A 22,269-nucleotide genomic window follows, 5' to 3' on the forward strand; every position below is an offset into this window, starting at 1 on the left:
GAATTCAGGAAACACCTCTAGGGGAGAAAAAAAAAATGTCCTAATTCTTTATCTCTCTTTTCTCACCAATAACTTGATTTCACATCTCAGCTGTTTTGAAGTCACAAACTTTAGCTTATTCTTCTTTAGTCCTGTGAGATTACCAAATAGTCTGCTGATTTCTTTGCTTCTTATTTGTATTTCTCTACTTATAACCATGGCTTCTAATTTGTGGACCAATTTTAAAAAGCCCAAAGAAGAGTAGCTCTTAGAGTGACCTTGTAAGTCTCTGAGGGATTTTTTTCCTGCAAACTCCTCATCTTTCAATTTCTAGTTGGTTTGGCAGCTCTCTGTTTTATTCAGACAAATGATTTAGTCAAATTTTTCTCTGTTTTCAAGTTGGCTTATTGGTCTTCTGTAAGCTACTCCATAATGAATGGAAGCAGAAGTTTCAAGGAATAGTTGATAAATTAAAATGTTGTATAATTGTTGCAATTATTACTGTTGTTGATACATTATTTTTTTAATTCCATAGAACCAAAGCTTCTACCCTGTTTTCGCTAGGCGAAAGTGGCAACTGACTACCAAAAGTTGAAAATCCTTATCTGTTACAGGTGTTCTGGTATTTGAAGTGGGCATTAGCTTTTAGTATGGCATGCAGCATATCTCAAATGCAGTAGCTTCCTGTGAATACCTCATTACCAGTCACCAGTAGCGCTATAAAATCTAAAAAATTCAGCTTTTTTTAATGTAGCTAATATTTGGCTATCTATAAAAGTCAAATGTGTAATCTTTGCACATCCCAAAAACATTTCATCCTATATTTGTCAATATGAAATACATAATTTTTAATTAAAAGTACAAATCACATACTCCTCAATTAATCTATATTTAAAATTTTATTTTTTCACAGATTTGTAGAGAAAACTTTTTGCCCTTTAGTTCATGTGCCAGAATACTTTTGGGTATAAAAATACTTGTATTTCATCAGTGATTAACATATACAATATATTATAGAAATATATTTTCCATATTACATTTTACCTAGCATGTATATTTATATAATATCCAAAACTTTTCATTGTGACAATTTTTCGTCATCTTGAGAATGTATGTAAATATCACTGAGTGAAATCAATTGCTTTAAACTATAATGTGATGCAACTGTGTGAAGTGGCTGGTTTAGTAAAATGTAGTTTTAATATGAATTAATAGAAGTAGAGTGCCAGAACAAGAGATGTGCACATCCTGCTATGTTCTGTTGTGATCAGGACTGACTTCAGTTTTGGTACTCTGCTTTAAACATCAGACATTAAAGGAAACATCAATTATAACATTGCACACAGTGTCACCGGGATAGCGAGAGGCTCTTAAACACTGTTTGCGAAGAATAATTCACAGGACTGAAGACAAGATTTGTCAAGTAACACATGTTCTACTGTTTAGAAGTCTATAACACACAGGCTTAAGAGACATCCTGGGTCATTATGGAGGAAAGAATCCCAACTGGTCAACATATGAGTGAAAAACATTTTAATAATTGGAATCGTACTGTCACAGATAAATTAATATAGGAAGTAAAAAATGTATAAACAATGAAAACTATTTGATGATTTCATAGAGATGGTATCAAGGGGTTAAACACATCCTACCAAGAATAATCTAGGTGATTTCTAAGATTTCTTCCAGTTCTAAAACTCTGAGATTAAACAATGTTGTATAAATTCAGATCTCTGCTTTTCTTTCTCATTTAATAACTTAAAATTTATTTATGTGGAACATCAAACATTGAACTGATTTGTCTCTTACGATTTGGGGGAAGGATTGAAACTGGAAAAAGGATAATATGTATAATTTTATTATATCACAGTATTTAGCTCAAAAAATGTCTGCTGTACAATCATTTCTATAACTAGCAATAATAAAGGAGATAGGACCCATGGTTCAAGATCTTAAATCAAGCTAAATTTCCTGTCACAAGGCTGGCTTTTCCTTCTGTGCCTAATAATATGTTCATCATTTCCTTCTGAGACCTCACCAGGAGCATGTTTAACATTCATATTTCTGCCAAGCTGTCATGTTTTCTCTCAGATGCCGTAAGCTTTCTCTACCCTGTTCCTCACAGCCATCTGAATTCTCACCAGAATTGCTTTTCACTCCACATTGCCACAAATCCTTTCTTTGAGGCAATCTGGGTTTTCTCTATCATGGTCCCCAAAATTCTTCCAGCCTCTGCCCATTACTCAGTCTCAAACCCACTTCCATATTTTTAGGCATTTGTTACAGCAGCACCTCATTTCCTGGTACCCAAACCTGTCGTTTCTTGGGGCTGCCATAGCTAAGTACCACAAACGGGGCGGCTTAAAGCAACAGGAACTTACTCTTTCACAGTTCTGGAGGCCAGAAGTCTGAAGCCAGGGTGTTGGCAGGGTCATTTTCCATCTGGAGACTCTGAGGGAGAATCTGTTCCATGCCTTTTGGGTTACAATGCCTCTGTTCCAAGGCGTTCCTTGGTTTGCAAATGTATCGCTCCAATTTCTGCCTTCACGGGCTTCTTCCCTGTGTGTCTTTGTCTCTGCGAATGTCTCCTCTTAAAAGAACACAAATCATTGAATTTGAGGCCCATGTAATCCAGTATGACCTCATCTGAATTAATTATATCTGCAAAGACCTTATTTCCAAATAAGGTCACATTCTGAGATTCCAGGTAGATGTGGATTTGGGAAGGACACTACTCAATCCACTATGTAGGTTCTGTGTTCCGTAAGGTCTGTACCGTGTGTGGTTCTTCTAGAAGTCAACACAGTGCCTGGCACCTAGAATGAACAAATGGTTTAGTGAATTTCCTCCATCACTAACTCTGTCAAATAAGAACAGTTAAGTGTCAAGTTGAGGTGGATACATTAAATAATGCCCACTTTATTTGAGCAAGATTTAAGATTCAGCCTTGACTTTCAATTCTCTTGTGTGCCACATAAGCGTTGCACATCACACTGGGGTCTAATCTCACTTGTTTGATTGTTCTCAAAAAAGCTTGCTTGAGAAAAACATCCACTCCATCTACTGAGATAGAAGTTTGCCATTTGCAGTTGAATGTATGCTATTCTGGAAAGATTTGTATCACATTCTTTACTCTGGTCCCTCCTACAAGAGAGGATCCTACTAGATCATCAACATTTCTGTATATTAGGAATGTAACTGTGCGACCTCAGTAAGCCACTTAATCTTTCTTGGGCTCTGTTGTTTTGTAAAATGGGGTTATTAATGGTACCTACTTTGTACGGTTGCTATAAGCATGAAATAATTTCACAAAGTACTCAAAACTGTGTCTGGCACAGAGTAAATACATGTTTGTTTAATAAATAGTATTTAATGTCAATCAATCAAAATCAATGAAGTTTCTCTATAAACAAAGTATTAAGCAGCTACCAAGTTCTCAAAAGGGGCTGGCTGTTTCTTATAATTTTCTTAGAGACATAGCAACTTAGAACTGGTTTCATCAAGGTAGTTACTAAATTCAGCAACATGAAGGAAAATTTTCTGAGAAGCATTTTCCTGGCTAAGCTTAAAGGTCTGCCTCTCAAACACTTCTGTTTTGGAGATATGACATTTTATAGCATGAATGGAAAAAATTGTCTGGAAGTTATAGTGTTTTTTTAACATAACACTCACTATTGTACCTCACATTTTACGGTTTACAGAATGTTTGTTTTAAGTCGTCAGTAGGGTTGCAGAAAGTATAACCAACGTGCATCCTGATTTGTGAATCGCATGTAATCTGAGAGCATCTGAAAGCCTGTTGGTGTCCTTTTCTTGGCTCATGGCTCACGGCTCACATACTCCCTTGAAGGGCTGTCAAAGTTGCATGGCTTAAATGTCATTTTTTAAATTACTAAGGATTTAAAGTCAGGCTAAGGTTTTGTGTGTGTGTGTGTGTGTGTGTGTGTGTGCATGCATGTGTGTATGTGTTGAAGATGAAAGAGTTTAGCAAATATCAGTTTATTGACTATGAAAATGTACTCAGATTTCACTTAAACCACTTTTCTCACCCACCCATAGAACTGTTTCAACCAAGTTCAATCAAGGTGACACTAATGAGCTAAGAGTCTTTCAGGTAGGAGTCACACTGACATCAGAAACATTCTATAGATCTTAGCCTCACCTCTCTTCTACCCATCCCCTCCCCCATCTTTTGTCTCTTTCCAGAGCCTGAAATCTGTTATTATTCCTCTTGGGAGGTCCGTTTACATTGAACACACATCTGGCTTAATTAGGTTGACAGCTGCTACAGGTACCGTTGGACAAGGTCCAGCCATCTCAGTGCATTCCCATTTACTTGACAGCTTAACCTTTCACAATCTCATCTTCAGAGTGCAAATGAACTTGAGAGATGTGCTTTTATTATTTGTTAATACATGCTCATTTTCTACCTCGCCACCAAAATCATAATCAACAGAGACCACACTAAAAAGTAAAGGGTGTTTCCCTAATGCCAGTTGGTGAGCTGCAAAGACCAAACTACCAAAACCTATGAAAACTTGGCAAAAAAGCATAATAAGAAGTGGTCCAGGGCGGTTGGAGAAAAGGCTGAGAAAACAATCCCACTTTCAAGGCTTATGGCTTGAGTTTGCTTATATAAAATCTTTAGGCAGTAAAAAGTGATTATAGTTATTTCTGCCTTCAGCCACAGCCAACAAAGAAGGTGGTCTTCAGATTCCCCACATACACTGATGTTTTTCATCTACACTGTTGTACTTCTAGCAATGGAGTGGCCAAACATTTTGCACATGCATACAGGAATAATCTGTTTGCTGCAAAGTCACTCGGTCTGTGTTTTAAACCACCTGCCTTAAATGCCTTTGCAGTTGTTTTAATTAATTCATGCAAAGTTTTTTTTTTTCCACTAGAGATTCATGTAGAAACAACATTGAGAATAACAACTACTTTTAGCTGCCCCAACCCAAGCCCGAGCCCAAATTAATAAAAGCAAAGTCAATTCCAAAAGGTCCTTCCAAAGAAAGGTGGTTAGTTTTTCATACCGTATCTGCTTAGAGCAGGAAGGTCCTTTATTTAACAAACTACTGTTTGACTTCCTGGAAGTTTAGATGTTTGATTCTCCGTGGCGATTTTATTTTCCCAACAAGCATCACCTTTGGGAGGCTAGAGGACAAAAGGAAACTGAGGGTCATTCCGTTTTCCTGGGCCATGATTTTCCTTTGGCTATTATTTTGAATCATTATAACTAAATTGTTTTTCTTCTCCAAGAACTAAAAGTAGATCTACCATTCAATCTAGCAATCTTACTAGTGAGTATCTACCCAAAGAAAAATATATCATTATATCAAAAGAACACCTGCATGCATATGTTCATTACAGCACAGTACACAATTGCAAAGATGTGGGACCAACATAAGTGTACATGAATTGATTTTTGAATAAAGAAAATGTGATATATGTATTACCATGGAATACCACACAGCCATAAAAAAGAATAAAATAATCTCTTGCAGCAACTTAGATGGAGCTGTAGGCCATTATTCTAAGTGAAGTAACTCAGTAAGAGAAAAACCAAATATGTTCTCATAAGTGAGAGCTAAGCTATGGGTAGGCAAAGGCAAACAGAGTGGTATAATACATACAGAGTGGTATAATACATACAGAGTGGTAAATGGACATTGCAGACTGCAGACTCAGAATGGGGGCAGTGGAGGGGTATGAGGGAACATTTACACTGGCATCCTTCTCCTTCAGCACTAACTTTCAGTCACAATAGAACATCTTGAGCTCAGGGAAACTGAGGGCACCCTTCCTCAAAGCAGCCAGAGTTGCAAGGTCTGAATGGTCACCAGATTCATCTTTCTGGGTAAATAGATGGCACCTCGTAACTATGAAATGATGATGTTTATTAAGAGGAGGTGGAGGTGCACTGTGAAGCTCTCCCGAGTGCTCTGTGGTTTTGGTAGCGCTTGAGAGTTGAGGATGGCTGCCCTAGGTCAACCTGGCTGGTCCCAGAATAGGTTTTGCCTTTAGGGCAGACTAGGATACCTTCAAGGCAACCAGGAGTGAAGTTGTCTCCCTCTTGCTGTCAAGTGACTGATGGGAATGATTTGGGGCCCTATACTGAACTCCCAGACAGCCAAGTCCCCACACCAATCGCTGGTAATGGGAACACTATCTCCTTGCCTCCTGGACCTAACTCACCTGGAGAAGATAAGGGCTAGGGCTCCCAGGATACCAACAAAATCCCAAATATAAAATATTCAAGCAGTTAATTCTGGTATATAGTATGTATAAATAATATTTCTTAGAGATGCTTATCCACAATAAGGAAAAAACTTTACTTTTGTACGAAACCATTTTACCTACCACTACAATGTTTCTCACAATGTTTTGGTAGATATCAAACAGTATAGAAGATTAGAAAAATTTTTATCATCTTTGCTGCCCCACCAGCGAATTAAACAAACAAGAACATTTAGCATATTTTAAGAAGTGTATTAACAATTAACTATTGTCTGTGCTTTGATCCATTTCCTAAAATCAAACAAAAACTAAGATACGTAGTTGAGCAAGCAAGAAATCAGTTTGTGCTGCTTCAAATTTCATGGTGATGGTCATCAAATTTGTGCCTCTGGATCAAACACTATCAAAATAAGTAATTTTTCTTTTTTCTTTTACAAATCTGTATACCACTCAGGTCCAATGCCTGTTTAATTTATAGAAATATAAATAAATAACCATACAATAAAGTTTTATGATCTAATCACACCGAGCCCTGGATGTTAGTCATAGGCCACTGTGCTTTCTGCCCACTGTAAATCACTCAGCACAGCGGCTGACTTATTTACCACAAACCGTTTTAACAAATGTAGTCCTGCCTTTCCCTCCATATTAATTAATACACATAACAAAGGATAACGCTATCCCTGGGACCACATAACCCTTTTGTTCCCTGAAGCCTCCAGGCTTCCACTGAGGCCCCTTTGTAGGTGCTTTCTCCTCGCTGATGAAAGGGGATATTCTGTGTGTTCCAGTAAGAACGAGGAGAGTAATCCTGCACCTGTTGGAGGCTTAGGAAACTGGTGAGTAACCCTCTGAAACCTCCCTGGCTGACTGTTTTCTCAGCCTGGAGGACTGGCAGAGCTTCTCAAAACTGGAAAGATGCTTCTAGAAGCTTACCTCATGCCACCTAGAGCCACTCCCATTGTATTTCTGAGAGCTTTGTCCTAATTTTCAGTTATTCATTTTTTTAAAAAGGCTTTGACAGTCAGATCCAGCAAGTAAGTACAAAGCATCCAATTTCAGTGTGAAAAATACAGCAAAAAAAAAAAAAAAAAAAAAAAAAGGTGATTTATTTTAGATCAAACATCCAGTTATTTGGAAATATCTATTTTTGACTAAATTTTTATTCTCATCCAGATGTTTGGCATTTGTATAAACATGGACTAAGTGCCTGCATTGTATTAAAAAGACCCATTTCAAAAGGAAAAATGATATAATATCCTTGTAAATTCGGGTAAACCAAAAGATTGGCTTCTTTCTCAGCACAATCAAAACAAACTTTCCTCACCTCCCTTATAACCTCACATCCTAAAGGGAAGGGGGAGATGTCTATAAAACATCCTTTTTTTTTTCCATGGTAATATTCTTACACGAACCTGCAGCTTTTGGACAGTCCAAAGACAGACCCAGCTGGCACACAGGAAGCCACACACGGGCAGCAGGACCACTCCAGGCCATCGAGGCCCATGGTCAGGACTCTACTCACCGTGTGTGGAGATGCTGCTTTCCTCCAGAAGCTCTGTCACATTACCTTCAAACCGGTCTTGGATGTCCTGGAGGATTTTGGCGTCATTCTCCTCAGACACAAAAGTGATGGACAGGCCTTTAGTGCCGAAACAACCTGCACAGGCCACTGGGTGGAGGTGGGTGTCCGAGTCTTCAGGCATGTCATAGTTAAGAAGATGTTGAATCACTCATTCCTACAATGGTTAGGAAGTGATGGAAAGTGAATACGGGGACTTTGAGCAAACCTGCAGAGACACAGGCGTGGAGCTGCCTCGGTCAATTCCTCCAGTGAAGTGGATGGGATCATGGTGTGGATGATGACAAAAGAGTAGAAGAGAAGTTATCGACAGATTTGCACAGAGGCCGTCGAAGATTTTGTAAATAAAGAAAAATGTCTGCAGCCAATGGTTTATGCCAAATATCTTCCCAAACCTCCATATCCCTGTGGAGGTTGCAACTGACTGCAAACAGATTGATCCACCAGGATCCGCCACTGGAAATCCTTGGACTGCTGATAGTGTGAAAGTCGTTCCTCGTGGGCCATGGCCAGGAAGTTCTGCTCCATGAGGAGCTGGGCCGGGGACTGCAGGGCTGCACCGGCTTGATGAAGACTGCCACGTGCTTAAATTCCAGCATGTCCAGGAGATCGAATAGCTTGTGGTTCTTCTCAGTGTCCTTGAACTTGAGGTAGTACTGCTGTGGTGCGGGCAGCGTGCACTCATCACCCACAAACACCTCCATGGGATCCTGCATGGACTCCCTGCACACAGGCCAGATCTCCTTGCTCAGGGTGGCACTGAACACGACTCACTGCTTCTGCCGGAACATCAGGTGGGAGGCCACCGGCATGTCCTGCCCCAGGTCCAGCCACCCCAGCGTCTCATGCAGGACAAAGTGCTTCACTTTCTTCAGGTGGAGGCTCCTGTTCTGCCCAAGTGCCATGATCCGACCCGGGGTCCCCACCACGACATGGGGACAGTTCGTCAACAGTTCTTCATTCTTCTTGATGAAGAGGCCTCCGAAAAACACAGACACCTTGACACTGGGGATCTACTTGGAGAAGTGCTCATTCATACTCCCTGCTGATCTGGAAGGCCAATGCCCCTGTGTGGCACATGATCAGGACTGTCACCTATCAGTTGACGGGCCGGATCTGCTGCACTGTGGCCAGCACAGAGACCACCGTCTTGCCCGTCCCGGACTTGGTCTGGCACAGGACGTCCATGCCCAGGGTGGCCTGGAGAATGCACTCATGCTGGACCTCAGGAGCTCCAGCTTCAGCAGAAAGTCCCAGAAACCAGAGCTGTGGATGGAAACGTAGGATCCCTTGACATCTTTCTTACGGGGAACCAGAGTGCTCCCTGGAGAAGCCTGGGGCTCTTCTTCATAATCCAGAAGCTCATTTTCCACATCCTGTTCTGCCATGTTGCTGAGAGCAGAGGCAGGGCCCTGGTTCCTGGTTCTCCTCCGCATGCCGCAAGGGGATGCAGTTGCTAATTATTTACATCTATTATAAGAATTACCAGCTAATGGCCAGGCACTGTGGCTCAAACCTGTAATCCCAGCACTCTGGGAGGCTGAGGCTGGCGGATCACGAGGTTGGGAGATCGAGACCATCCTGGCTAACACGGTGAAACCCCCGTCTCTATGAAAAATACAAAAAATTAGCCGGACGTGGTGGCAGCGCCTGTAGTCCCAGCTACTCGGGAAGCTGAGGCAGGAGAATGGCGGGAACCCGGGAGGCAGAGCTTGCAGTGAGCCGAGATTGTGCCACTGCACTCCAGCCTGGGCTACAGACCAAGACTCTGCCTCAAAATAAAATAAAATACACAGCCAAACTGAGAAGTTAGGCAGGGATGGAGCTGGCAAGACTTCTCAGAAAGCAGCCCCCGTCAACAGGAACCATCCTGCAAGCCCTCCTACTTTGACTGTGAATTGAGAGAATGCAATTCCCAAGGTCATTGCCATACCAATGAGTAGAGGGTGCAGATGGAATCTTGCTACTAGCTCTGCAGGGGTTAGAGGACAAAGCTTGAACCCTGTGGCAACATCATCACACAGGGAGACCTTTAAAAGACGATTTAGGTATTTGACTCTGGGGACTGGGTGTCTGAATTGGGGTGGTGCTGACGGACATAGTGAGAAGTGATCTGTTTAAAACATAAGCAGGGCAAAGAGTTAAGAGTGTTTTCTAGGCATTCTGGCCTACGCAGTACTGTAAATGGTGTGGACTTGGGAATACAAGAGGAGGAACAAGAATGTAAGTAAAAAAACAAACAAAACCAAAGGTCAGTTTGGCACAGGCTTAATCTGTGCTACCTGCAGACACCTACAGAGGACGTGAGCGGGTGAAACTCTGAGGCTCCACACCAAGAGCAATGGCAGAGCTGAGACATGAGTTTGGTGCATTAATGCAATTTAAAATGATAGGTCTTCATTCAGCCTTAGGTTATAAAGATAGAAAAGGGAAGAGAACCAAAGACTGGGTGCCACAGTGCTCTGACATTTCAAAGTCAGGAAGAAGAGTAGGAATCCACACGGGGACTGAGTCAGACATGATCTTCTCTGAGTGGTTTTCCTGACCTCATCATTTCCCTAATCCTGAGTTAGATTGTGATTCTACAGAAGTCTGTGCTTGTCCACCATAGCATTTATCAAGTTGTATTACAAATATTTTACACTGGATAGTATATTCATCTTGTGAAGGAAGGGACTGTGTCTTGTTACGTCTTGAAATTGACTCAGGCAATGAGTAGACTTTAAAACCACCACTTATGGAATAAAGGAAGAAAATTTAGGCCCCAAAGCCTATATACATACCCTAAAATGTTATCCCATTTCACAAGTAACTTGCGTTAGCAGCAGCCTCAATCCTACAACAGATGGGCTTTGAGTAGATGCTATTCTGTGAACATAGGTGGCCCTTGGTGTATCTGGAATGTGTCATTTTACCCAAGTATGCCAAGGGAAGAAAAAAATCTTCGTATCTCTCTCTCTTCCCTCCTTCCAGTTTTGGAGAGCTATAGCTAGAAGTAAATCCTGTCAAGATGAAGACTAGTAATTACAACATTTCACATTTTAGGTCATTCTCCTTTATTCACAAAACATCACTGTAGCCACCACCTCAGCCTCTCCACTTCCAGCAAGGAGATCTGGCCTGTGTGCAGGGAGTCCACGCAGGATCCCATGGAGGTGTCTGTGGATGATGAGACCAAGTGCACACTGCACACACCACAGCAGTACTACCTCAAGCCCAAGGACACCGAGAAGAACTGCAAGCTTATGCTAAGTCTCCATGTCAGAGGATGATAAATACACATGCGCGTGCACATGCATATTCACCATCTGGCCCTTGTTCCGTTCAGGTGATTTATTTCTTGCATCTCCTTATTGAATTTATAAGAAGATGCATGATGATTCATTTTCTTTGTCAATTCCCTGCTTCTCATTTTGCTAATTCAATGCCACACTAACACTTCTATTAATTTGGCACTTGGAACTGATAGATTTACTGTGTGGCATTCCATCTCTAACTAAACAAAAATAAAACCACAGACTTGGAGCTTTTTCCACTGTCAAAGTTTTGCTGCTGCTGCTGTTTTGGCCACTGCTGCGTTGTATGAGGCTTATCCACATCCTTTAATCCTAGGATGTGGATAATGGTTGTCTCGAACGGAGGGAGGTGTATGGGGATACTACCTGAAGGTTTTCCACCTTGTGGAGGCATTGTAAATATTCCTGAAGCGAAGACTTGTGTGGTTAAAGAAGTCATCTTCCTTATAAACCAAAGGGTTCACCTGAGTCATAAGGCAACCTGCTCTTCTATAGCAAATACTTGCTTCCTGCAAAGGTCTGGACGAGGATTCTCAGCAGTGATCACCTGCACCTTGTCCCTGATATCCACATATGTAGGTGACATCTCTGGAGACAATTAACTCTGTAAAATTTTAGGACAGTCAGTTGCCTATGAATCTGAATAACATCTGCAGTTATATCAGGAAGGATAAAATTAGCAGAGTGATCAATTCTTATCCTTCAGGATGTAAACTGACTAACAGCTGGATTCAAAAAGAAAGTTCCACAGTCAAATTTCATCAGTGATCTGTTGCAAAGTGAGTGGTTGGCCACCACCAAAACTCCCAGCCCAGGCCTTTGTTGTAAACAAACATTGGCCACCCATGAGCAGATCCTCCTTTTCACCCAGGCACACTCTGATTTCTAAGGACATTTGCAAGGTTTGCAATCCACAAGCCCATTTAAACATCAGGTATCTATTGGAGTTTGGAGAGAAGTGCGTCACCAATTCAAATGCCAACCAGCCTGATGGATGCTGGGAACATGCCCCAGGGTAACCACTGCTAGGGTGACTGATCTATCTGAAGTTCAATTAAAGAAAAATGCTTGTCCTCACTTCCAAGTTTTGAAAACAGTTGGGCATTTTTGAACATTTTGAACTCTCTTTCTCCCCTGTAACCACTTCTTTTCCGCCCTGAAATCTGTAGTGGGAAAGAAACGTATTTAGTAATTTAAGCTCTCATCTTAAGAAAAGTTCAAAGTAGGTGTGGAGTAAATGTTGTGAGAAGGAAACCTGAACCTAGAGTTAGTGTAATAAGCCCAAGTCCCAGACATATCAAGAAAGTTAGCAATGCCAGAAATAAACACAGCCGAGCATAAATCAACAGAGACTGTGGATGGAAATTTCACTGCGGGTATCACTGGGAACATGAATAAAACAAGCAGATGGTAATATTGGAGAGAAAAAGGGAAACATAAGAAGAAAACATAAAAAGTGGAAATATTTGACTTTTTCATAAAGTAAAAGAAATTTTGATTTTTTTTCTACTTAGCAAGTTCTGAGTAAGAATTAAGCATCATGATGAAAATAAATAACATTCAAGAAAGGGATTATAAAAAGGCATAGAAGAACTTTCACATTTAAAATGGAGTCCAGGCAATTCTAGAAACCAGATCCGTTTGTATTTGCCTAGATTAAGCCAGTATTACCCAATGATAGTAGCAAAACTGCTTATACCAAAATCCAACTTAGCTTTGAGGAAATACAAATCAGTCTACAGACATGTTAAGTTTCAATAAATCCAGTAAATCAGAAATACAGTGTAAAACAAAATTTAAAAATAAGATTTTTCAAAAGTCATGCTCTTTGGCCGGGCGTGGTGGCTCACGCCTGTAATCCCAGCACTTTGGGAGGCCGAGGCAGGCGGATCACGAGGTCAGGAGGTCAAGACCATCCTGGCTAACATGGTAAGCCCTGTCTCTACTTAAAAAAAAAAAAAAAGTTAGCCAGGTGTGGTGGTGGGTACCTGTAGTCCCAGCTACTTGGAAGGCTGAGGCAGGAGAATGGGTGAACCCAGGAGGTGGGGCTTGCAGTGAGCCGAGATGGGGCCACTGCTCTCCAGCCTGGGTGACAGAGCCAGACTCCATCTCAAAAAACAAAAAACAAAAAAAAACTTTATCGATAATTGAAAATATGTGTTACCTAAATTGGCATGTTTTCCAAAAGCAACAAACTGGGCAGTGCTTTTGTTTATTTATTAATTATTTCAATAGCATGTACTATGTGTGCACCACACTCTTGGCAGACTGCTGGGTGCCAAAAACACAAAGACACACAGCACACGGTCCTGTCCTCAAGGGATCTGGGCTAGTCAGTTGTTAAATTACTCTGGTCACATAAGTATCTTCAGATTTACACCAAGACATTTCACATGGAAATCCATAATCGATTCCATTTCAAATGCGAAACAATCTCATCCATTTATACTTAAACATGTTTTCCTCGGAGACCTCCCTCCCTGACCTTCTGAATTGGCTTAATTCCATTCATGAGTTCCCATAGAAGTGCACAAGGCACTTCCTTGTGCTTCCTCCACCAAATTACTCAAGGTGCTCTAGGGCAGTTTTCCCTGCTCTTTACTCACTACTGTCTTCATTACTGGCCCCCAAGGAATTAGTAAGTAACTTATGAATGAATGATTACATGATAGAAGAGCTGAGTAAATAACTGATCATTAAACTGAACTGTCCCTGAACAACTGGACAAAATAAGTAAGCCTATTTGCCTGGCCCTATTTTTTTATATTTTCTCTGAAATTATGAATGCTAGTTTGGACTATAAATTCCTTTTTAATTGGAATGACAGGTTCAAATTTCTCTGCTTCTCTCTTGCATTTTACTGGATAATCCACGGGTCATAGGTTTTTAGGCTGATTTAATTCCTACAGCACTCTTAGAAAATGAAGTGCACAGCTTTTACAATAACAATTACTGTTTTAAAAATTGCTTACAACACATAATTAGACAGGTGAATATGGTATAAGCACAATGCAGATCTTTTAAATGTGTAATAGTGCCATCAGAAGTACTGATAAAAGATCACTTTGTTCTCGTATATGTGAACAAGTTTATACATCTTGAATACTTCTTGCAGGTTTATTATGAAAATATTTTCTATCTTGAACAATGGATTCATTGTCAGAAATCTGATATGTTCAACAGAAAGAACCTTGCTTTTCAGATGGAGGTGGATTTTCTGTACAGGATTAGTTCAAACTAGTTCTTATAAAAACACACAAGAAAGGATAAGACATTCTTCCATAATATTGCAGGAAAATGAGTTCAGAATTTAAAGATTACCTCATAGTTTTATTAATATACTATAATTAACTGAGCTTCTCTGTTTAAATTACTAATTGGGGGATTCCTATCACAAACTTGAGCTACTTTTCCTCTCAAGAATGTTCACTTCTAAACTTGTTGTAACATTCTGGTCTCATTAAGTTACCAATTCATCTGCTATGTACAGCTGTCTTCACAGTCTCTTCCTTGGTAAGAATCGCAGCCAACAGAAGCATTTTCTATGTTTTACAATTACTGATGACTACAAAGGAGACCAAGGAAGCCGACAATAGCTCAACTCCATGACTACCTGGACTTAGTAACTGTAAAGTGTGTTTGACAGAATGTAGACATAAATAGGGTTAATGGAATGAGCTGTGTTTCAGAAGTAGAAAACCCTGCTAACATCAGTTATAGCTTCTCTTTTAAACCTCACTATGTAAAAGAATATTTTTGATTCCTTTTAAAGTTACTTTTAATGCATCTAATCTTCTGGTATTTCACCTTGGTTAAACTCTCATTACATTGAGTGGTTTTATCTTTAATGTAGGGGTTTATTTCTATGTTTCAAAAACTCATTCTGCTTTCAAACAAGAGAAACATAAGCACATATATTTTAAATATCTAATGCGCTATCATGACTACCAATAAAAACTGTGTTGAAAAATAAAAACAAAACACAAAATCTTGTTTTTACTCAAGAGTTTAACAATAAGTTCATTGGTCTGTGACAATAAAATGTATTTACCTGTTAGCAATTGATTCAAGAATTGAAGCAGAATATTAAGCTGAGTAGCAAGTTCATTGTTAGGAGTTCATTTATGAAGCCTCCACACTGGTAAATAAGGAAAGATAAAGGGTACTCTCATACTCAAGAAATGTATAGCTATATTCTCCCTCAAGAGATTTTGAAATAAGGTTAAATTTGGGGAAGTCTTGGTTTTAGACAGCCAAGATTTTATTCCATAAAGTTTCTAAACACTCTTTACCTCTATAGAATCATCAACATAAAAGAAATAACAGAAGGTGGACCAAGGACAATATTCTTAACTGCATGTTTAAGAAAGCCCAAGCCTCAAGTGACCAGAAATACTCCTTCATCTTGCTTTATAATGCAGTAATAATCAAGCTCAATTCGAATACACAAGTTACAATGTGTAGTTCACCACTGGACACCGGGCACCTGGGAAATGGGGTCCAAAAGAGGCACATCTTAGCAGCCCCTTGGTGCACAAACAGTGGCCCCTTAGTGGTCTGCTAGCCTCTCCTTGGTATCTTTAGCTTCTGCACTATCTAGAAATGCTTGAGGATCCTAAATGCAAAATTAAAAGATTCTGGTGTTTCCTCAACTCTTAATTTGAGTTTAGAATTAGAATTCTAAGTTCTAATTAGTTTAGCAGTTGTGTTCCCTCATACTGGAGTTCTTTCTGTCCTTCCAGACCTTTTCTCCAAAGCAGTGTCTCTGTGGGTGTTCTACATTACAAAGTTTGGGATAAATCAGTGGGTGGGTAAAAGCAATCCCTTTGTCCTGTGTACTAAGCTAAGGTGGATAGCACCACACTTCTGACTATGGAGAGACATCGGAGCCATCATTCCCAGCCTTCACTATTTTCTAATGGAATTGTTTTTGCTGTTCAGTTTTGAGATTTCTGTATATGTTATAGACACTTGTCCTTTGTCAGAGTTTTAGTTTGCAAATTTTTTCTCCCAAACCTGTAACTTGTCTTTTCACCCTCTTAAAGGATCCTTTGCAAAGCAAAACTTTTTTATTTTAACGAAGACTAGTTTGTCAGTTTTTCCTCCAAGAATTCTTTGCCTCGCTTTAGGTCTCAAAGATTTTCTCCCATTTTTTTCTAAAAGTTTCAAATGAAATGATTAATTAGAGCTAATTTTTTGTATGAGGTGTGAAGATTGGGTCTGGCATGTCTGATTGTCCCAGCATCATTTGATGAAAGACTATCTTTCCTCCAATGAATTGCTTTTGCAACTTTGTCGAAGACCGGTCAGGCATATCTGTGTAGGTCTTTCTGAGGTCTCCCCTCTGTTCCATTAGTCTACACGTCTAACTCTGCCAATACCACAGTCTTGATTACTCTCATTGAATAATAAATTTTGAAACCAGGCAGCCTTATGCCTTTTATTTTTCTCTTTCAAAATTGCTTTAGCCCTTCTAGCTCCTTTGCCTTTCCACTACACACCTATTAAAACGTCTAAAATAAAAAATTGTTACATTGCCAAATACTGGTGAGGATGCAGAGAAAATGGGTCATGCGGAGATTGCTAGTGGGCAAGTAGAATGGGACAGTCACTCTGGCAAACAATTCGGCAGCTTCTTAAATTAACTCAACGTGTAACTACCATACCAAAACTCCAGAGAGGGATTGTGTAGAATAATATCAAAACCATTGTGGCTGTCATACTCTCATTTCAGAAAAAGGATATTTATATCGGCTTATCTCAAGAAGAGTTCTTATTTACATTCCTGAGCCTACTTTCCATCTGAGTTCTGCATTCAGCCAGACTGTCAGAGAAGCTGTGCTTGCCCCTCCTGCCACTGATCCTCAGTCCGGTGTGTACTGTAACTGTGCTAGCGAGCACAGGCTTTCCTCTGTTCAGTGAGGCTGTGCTGGATGCTCTGACGGTTCTTTTTGCAGAGGTTGCGTGTCCCGCCACACTGCACTCTTCAGGACAACACGGCCTTAATGTTTGTTTCCAAGCTGTTATTCTTCTGCTCTCTTGCGCAAATCATTTCTTTTTCGATGCTTCTACTACTCAACTGTGTTATCATCTCCCTCCCGTTGCTTCTGGGAGCGACCAGTCTCCTAGCCACGTCTTTCATTCATCAAATACGTGGCCACCCGGGTCATTGCCTCCCCTCCTTCCGCTCCAGGCTTTGTGAGTGGCTTGAGCCTCTTGGCCTTGTGTTCACCCTACTCATGGAAACCATGGCCTGGTCTGGCTCTGGCCATCACCCTGATTGTCCAACTCCACCAAAGTCCCTGTGGCCACAGTTTCTTTTCTCTCCCACTTTCTCTCTGTTCCTCCCTTCTACATTTTCATACCAATTCTGACTATGTGAAATCTTCCATCTCTCAATGACTCCGTAAGCCTCTGCCTCGCTCCCATGTGTTTCTTACTGTATTCCCTTTTTTTCCTATTCAGCTCAAACTCCAAGTCTTACTACTTCAACCATACGCATGCCAATACCCAAATCCTGTAGCCATTATCCATCTCTTCCCCTCCACATGGTGAATCCATATTTTGGGATCAGTTCAGCTGTACCTCTTCCCTGCACACACTTGGTATGGGAGCGTGATTGGAGAAAAATCACACAAACACACAGGAAGATATTTTTTCAGATCCACAATCCTATTCCTCCCCTGGGCCCTTGAATCCATTTGGAATTCCTAGTCATCATTTCCTCCCATGCTCAAGGGAAACTCTCCACACCTATAAGCCTCTGACCATTCCTTTTCCCTTATCATTCCCACAAATGGCCTTACCTCTTCACAGAGAAAATGGAAGCGAGATGGAAACCATTGCAGCTTCCTGTTTGTAAATTAACAAACAGACTTGGCCCACACCAGTGCTTTCTTGCTTTGTTCCTCTGAAAATGCAGGAGATGAGCCTTCTTCTAAACACGACTCCTCTACCTGCTCTGCAGTGGACTCTCCTGCCTCCTTCAGGACGCTCCCGCTACCAAGTATTTCCTCCACTGCCTCTGGATTTTCACCTCTCCCTCTCCACTCACCATGTCCTGTGCACATGTTAGTATGTTGTATGCGTCTGTCATCTTGAAAAACAAAAACTTTTCTTTGGCCCAACATTCCCCTTCCACCATTGGCCTATCTCTGTCCTTTCCTTCACAGCCAAGCCAATTTAAATGCATTCTATAGTTGCTCTCTCCTCCTATTACATTCACACCTCCAGCTGACTCCTCGATCTGATGCAGTTTTGCTTTGGTTTCCAGTGCTCCACTAAAACAGTTATTCCTCAAAGTTCCCACATACCTTTTAAATGCTAATCTAATGACTTAATCATTCACTGCATGGCTTAGCCATCTCTGAAGACTGTTGACCAGGCCTTCCTCAGAGAACAGTTCTCTTCTCTTGGCGTCCGTGGTACCATGCTCTCTTGGTTGTCTTCTTTCCATGGTGAGTGTCATTACCTGTTACCTTACAGGTTCTCTTCCTCTGCCAACCCCTGAAATGTCAGTGTTCTCAAGTTTCCCACTGTAGGTGCTCTGCTCGTCCCCCTCTGTTCCAGGGCAATATTTGCACCACAATTCACCTACTTTCCAAGACACAAACCAAGTGCCATCATATCCCTTCTGTCTTCTGCACCAAGGCTGGCTTCACAAGCACGTGACCCACGGAGTCACACAGGGACAATCCTTGCTTACAGAGCCCTCATGCTTCATTTAATGCTTGGCTATTGCCATTTTCAACTTTTAATTTTTTTTTTGAGAGAGAGAGTGACTTTTTTATTTTTTATCCTTGTGGGTACCTAGGAGGTATATATATATTATGGGGTACATAAGATATTTTGATAGAGGCATGCAATGTATAATAATCACATCACAGAGAATGGGCTACCCCTCCCCTCAAGCGTTTATCCTTTGTATTACAAACAATCCAATTACACTCTTCTAGTTATTTTAAAATTTGCAATTAAATTATTATTGACTATAGTCACCCTATTATGCTATCAAATCACAGGCTTTATTCATTCTTTCTATTTTTTGTACCCTAAACTTTTAAATTGTTGAACAAGGGGCCTCACATTTTTATTTTTGCACTGAGCCCTGCAACTTATATACCCAAGCTTGCCTACAGGCTATGGATTGAACGTCATTCTCCTTGCCTACAACCCCTCTGATTGGCCATCTTCATCCATTGCTAAGATGGCTATAGCAGTGTTTTACCTGGGCCCCTGTTTCTACTGTTACTTCCTTCCAATGTGATCCCAAGAAATAAAGTAGGTGCAGGAAAATTTAAAGCTATGTGTAAGATTAGCATATATAAGACAAACCACAGAATCTTTTAAATTTTTTTCAGGCTAGGTATTTGGTTGTGAGTTTTCTTGCAACCAATGCAAAATAAATAACTCTATTTTCCACTTTTTGACAGTTACATAGTATCACATCTTATAGACACTAAAATATGTTCTCTCAATTATAGACACTTAGGTGTTTTCCAATATTTGCCATTGCAGATAACGCTACAGTAAATGTAGATAGGTAGGTAGGTAGGTGGATAGATAGATAGATAGATAGATAGATAGATAGATAATCTGTGTACTACATATGTACTACATATTCTTTTACAACTATATGTATATTATATAATTATATAATTCTCTATATATGCATTTTCAATTATATGTATTGCAAATACATTGTTCTAGATATTTGTTTTTGCACTTTATAGTATCTTTGGTTGTACACAATTTTAATAACTTATTCTTGTAAAATATATTAATTTTTTCTTGTAGGTGTTTGCTTTTGTGTCTTAATATAACAAAACAAACAAACAAAAAAAAAGTGAAAAAATAACTTTTCCTAATCCAAGGTCATAGAAATGTAATTCTACACTATCATCTAAATATTTGAAGATTTGCTTTTCTTACTTAAACTTTAACCATATAGAATTAATTTTATAAGGTCCTGATATAAGCCCTTATTTATTGACTAGTCCATTATTCCCTGAATGATTAATAGTGTCACCAGTATTACATATTATGCTCCAAATTTACATGGCTTCTGATCCTCTCCTTATCAATTTTCTATCCCTGGAAAATATTTTAATTACCACTTATGCTTTTAGCATTATAAAAACTATTAGATATGGTAAGGTGACTTCATCTTCTCTATTTATTTTCTCCTTTTCCTCCTCTTTTATCTTATTTAGAATTCTCTTGGATATTTTTCTCTTCCATGGGAAGTAGGGTCACCTTTTATTTTCAAATGCCCGTTACTAACTGGAGTAGAATGACATTGAATCTTTAAATTAATCTGAGTACAACTGATATTTTTGTATTTGCTTTTCCCATTTAGCAAAAGGATGTACATCTCCATTTATTCTGAATTTCTTTGTCCTTTTTATAAACTTTAGATAGTTTTTTCCTAAAAAGATCTTGAACAATTTATGTTAAATGTACTCCCAATATCGTATAGGGTTTTTGTTAATATGAATGATATCTATTGTTTTACTATATTATTTTTCTCCATCTTACAAAAATTCTCTACTATTTTCAAATACCAAACATTTTGCATCTTCCTTTCCAATTCAAATGTCTTAGATCTGATTAAAACCTCTAGAGCAATACTAAGTGCTAGGGATGATTCCTAAATAGAATGAGAATGCATCTAATTTTTTACCACAAAATAGCTACTTTTAATAGACATTAAAGTTAAAAAAAAAAAAAAAAACTTTCCACTTTACTAAGGATTATTACCATAAATATGAGCCAAATTTTGGAATGCTTTTTCTGCATTTATTGTGCTGAGCATATTGTCATTCACCCTACTAAAGTGAACAATCTCAAAGATGTTTTTACTATTGCTATACCAATTTTGCATTCCTGTGATAACTTTCACCTGCCCATGCTGTATTTCCTTTAAATACTACTATATTGCTATTATTTTCGGTGTTTCTGGTGAGTTTTTTAAAACATATTCATAAGTAAAATTGATCTATATTTTAATTTTCCTTGTCTAAAGTTGTTAATAGAATTGCATTCACTTTATAAAATAGATTGCATTATTATTTTTTTGCTGTGTTCTCTGAATAATTTGCCTTAATGTTTTGTTAGAAGTTACCTGTAAAAATATCTAGTCTTGTCATCTGGAGGAATTGAATGAGAGACTAGAATAAAAATTTATTTGCTTTAAAAGTTGTTGGTTTAAGTTTTTTTTTTTTTTTAAAAAAAGATAGCTTTTTCTTAAGATAATGCATGGAAGGTATGTTTTTCTACATATCTCTTATTTCATTGGTAGTTTCAAACTTTTCTTGTTTTAAAACATCTCTGCTCATTATAGTTATGCCTACTTTATAATTCTCACCACTGTTCATTTGTTCATTTCCTGATACTGATTTCCTCCTGCTCATTCTGTTCATAGGATAGTTTATTCAACCTCTCAGAGAAAAATTTGAGCTTTTCTCTAAGACAAATATGTATTAATTATATATTTTTATAATTTATATAAATTATATATTTTTATAATTTATATAAATTATATAATTATATAATTTATAATTTGTTGAATGAAATTATATAATTTTATTATATAATTATAATATTTATAATTACATATTTATATTTATAGTTAAACATAATTTATAATTTCATAATTTATATAAATATGTATTAATTGTATATTTTGCTAACAAAGTATGACAATATTCAATATCTCTAACCTTCTGCCAAAACTACAAGGATCTTGGAGGGGGTTTTTGTTTGTTTCTCAGACGAGTCTTACTCTGTCACCCAGGTTGGAGTGCAGTGGTGCGGTCACCTTCAGGACTCACTGCAGCCTCTGCCTCCTGTGCTTATAGCTCACAGCAGCCTTGAACTCCTAGGCTCAAGCAGTCCTCCCACCCCAGCCTCCAGTAACTGGGACCACAGATGGCGCGCCACCACACCCAGCTAAGTTTTTGTATTTTTGGTAGAGACAGGGTTTTGCCCACGTTGCCCAGGCTAGTCTCAAACTCCTGAGCTCAAGTGATCCACCTGCCTCTGCCTCCCAAAGTCCTAGAATTACAGATGTGAGCCACCACGCCCAGCCAGATCTTGGTATATTTCAACTTTACTCTTTGTCTTTCAATTTCTTCTCATTTTTATGTGAAACATTAGTATTTTCATCAT

The 22,269-nt window shown here is 39.2% G+C and overlaps 1 pseudogene; it reads right to left on the reverse strand.

Moving 5' to 3' along the window:
- Positions 1-7,584: 7,584 nt before the first annotated feature.
- On the reverse strand, positions 7,585-9,218 carry LOC103248993 (ATP-dependent RNA helicase DDX39A-like; annotated as a pseudogene).
- Positions 9,219-22,269: the final 13,051 nt, after the last annotated feature.

Source organism: Chlorocebus sabaeus, chromosome 3 (assembly GCF_047675955.1).
Source record: "Chlorocebus sabaeus isolate Y175 chromosome 3, mChlSab1.0.hap1, whole genome shotgun sequence".
Classification (NCBI taxonomy): Eukaryota; Metazoa; Chordata; class Mammalia; order Primates; family Cercopithecidae; genus Chlorocebus; species Chlorocebus sabaeus.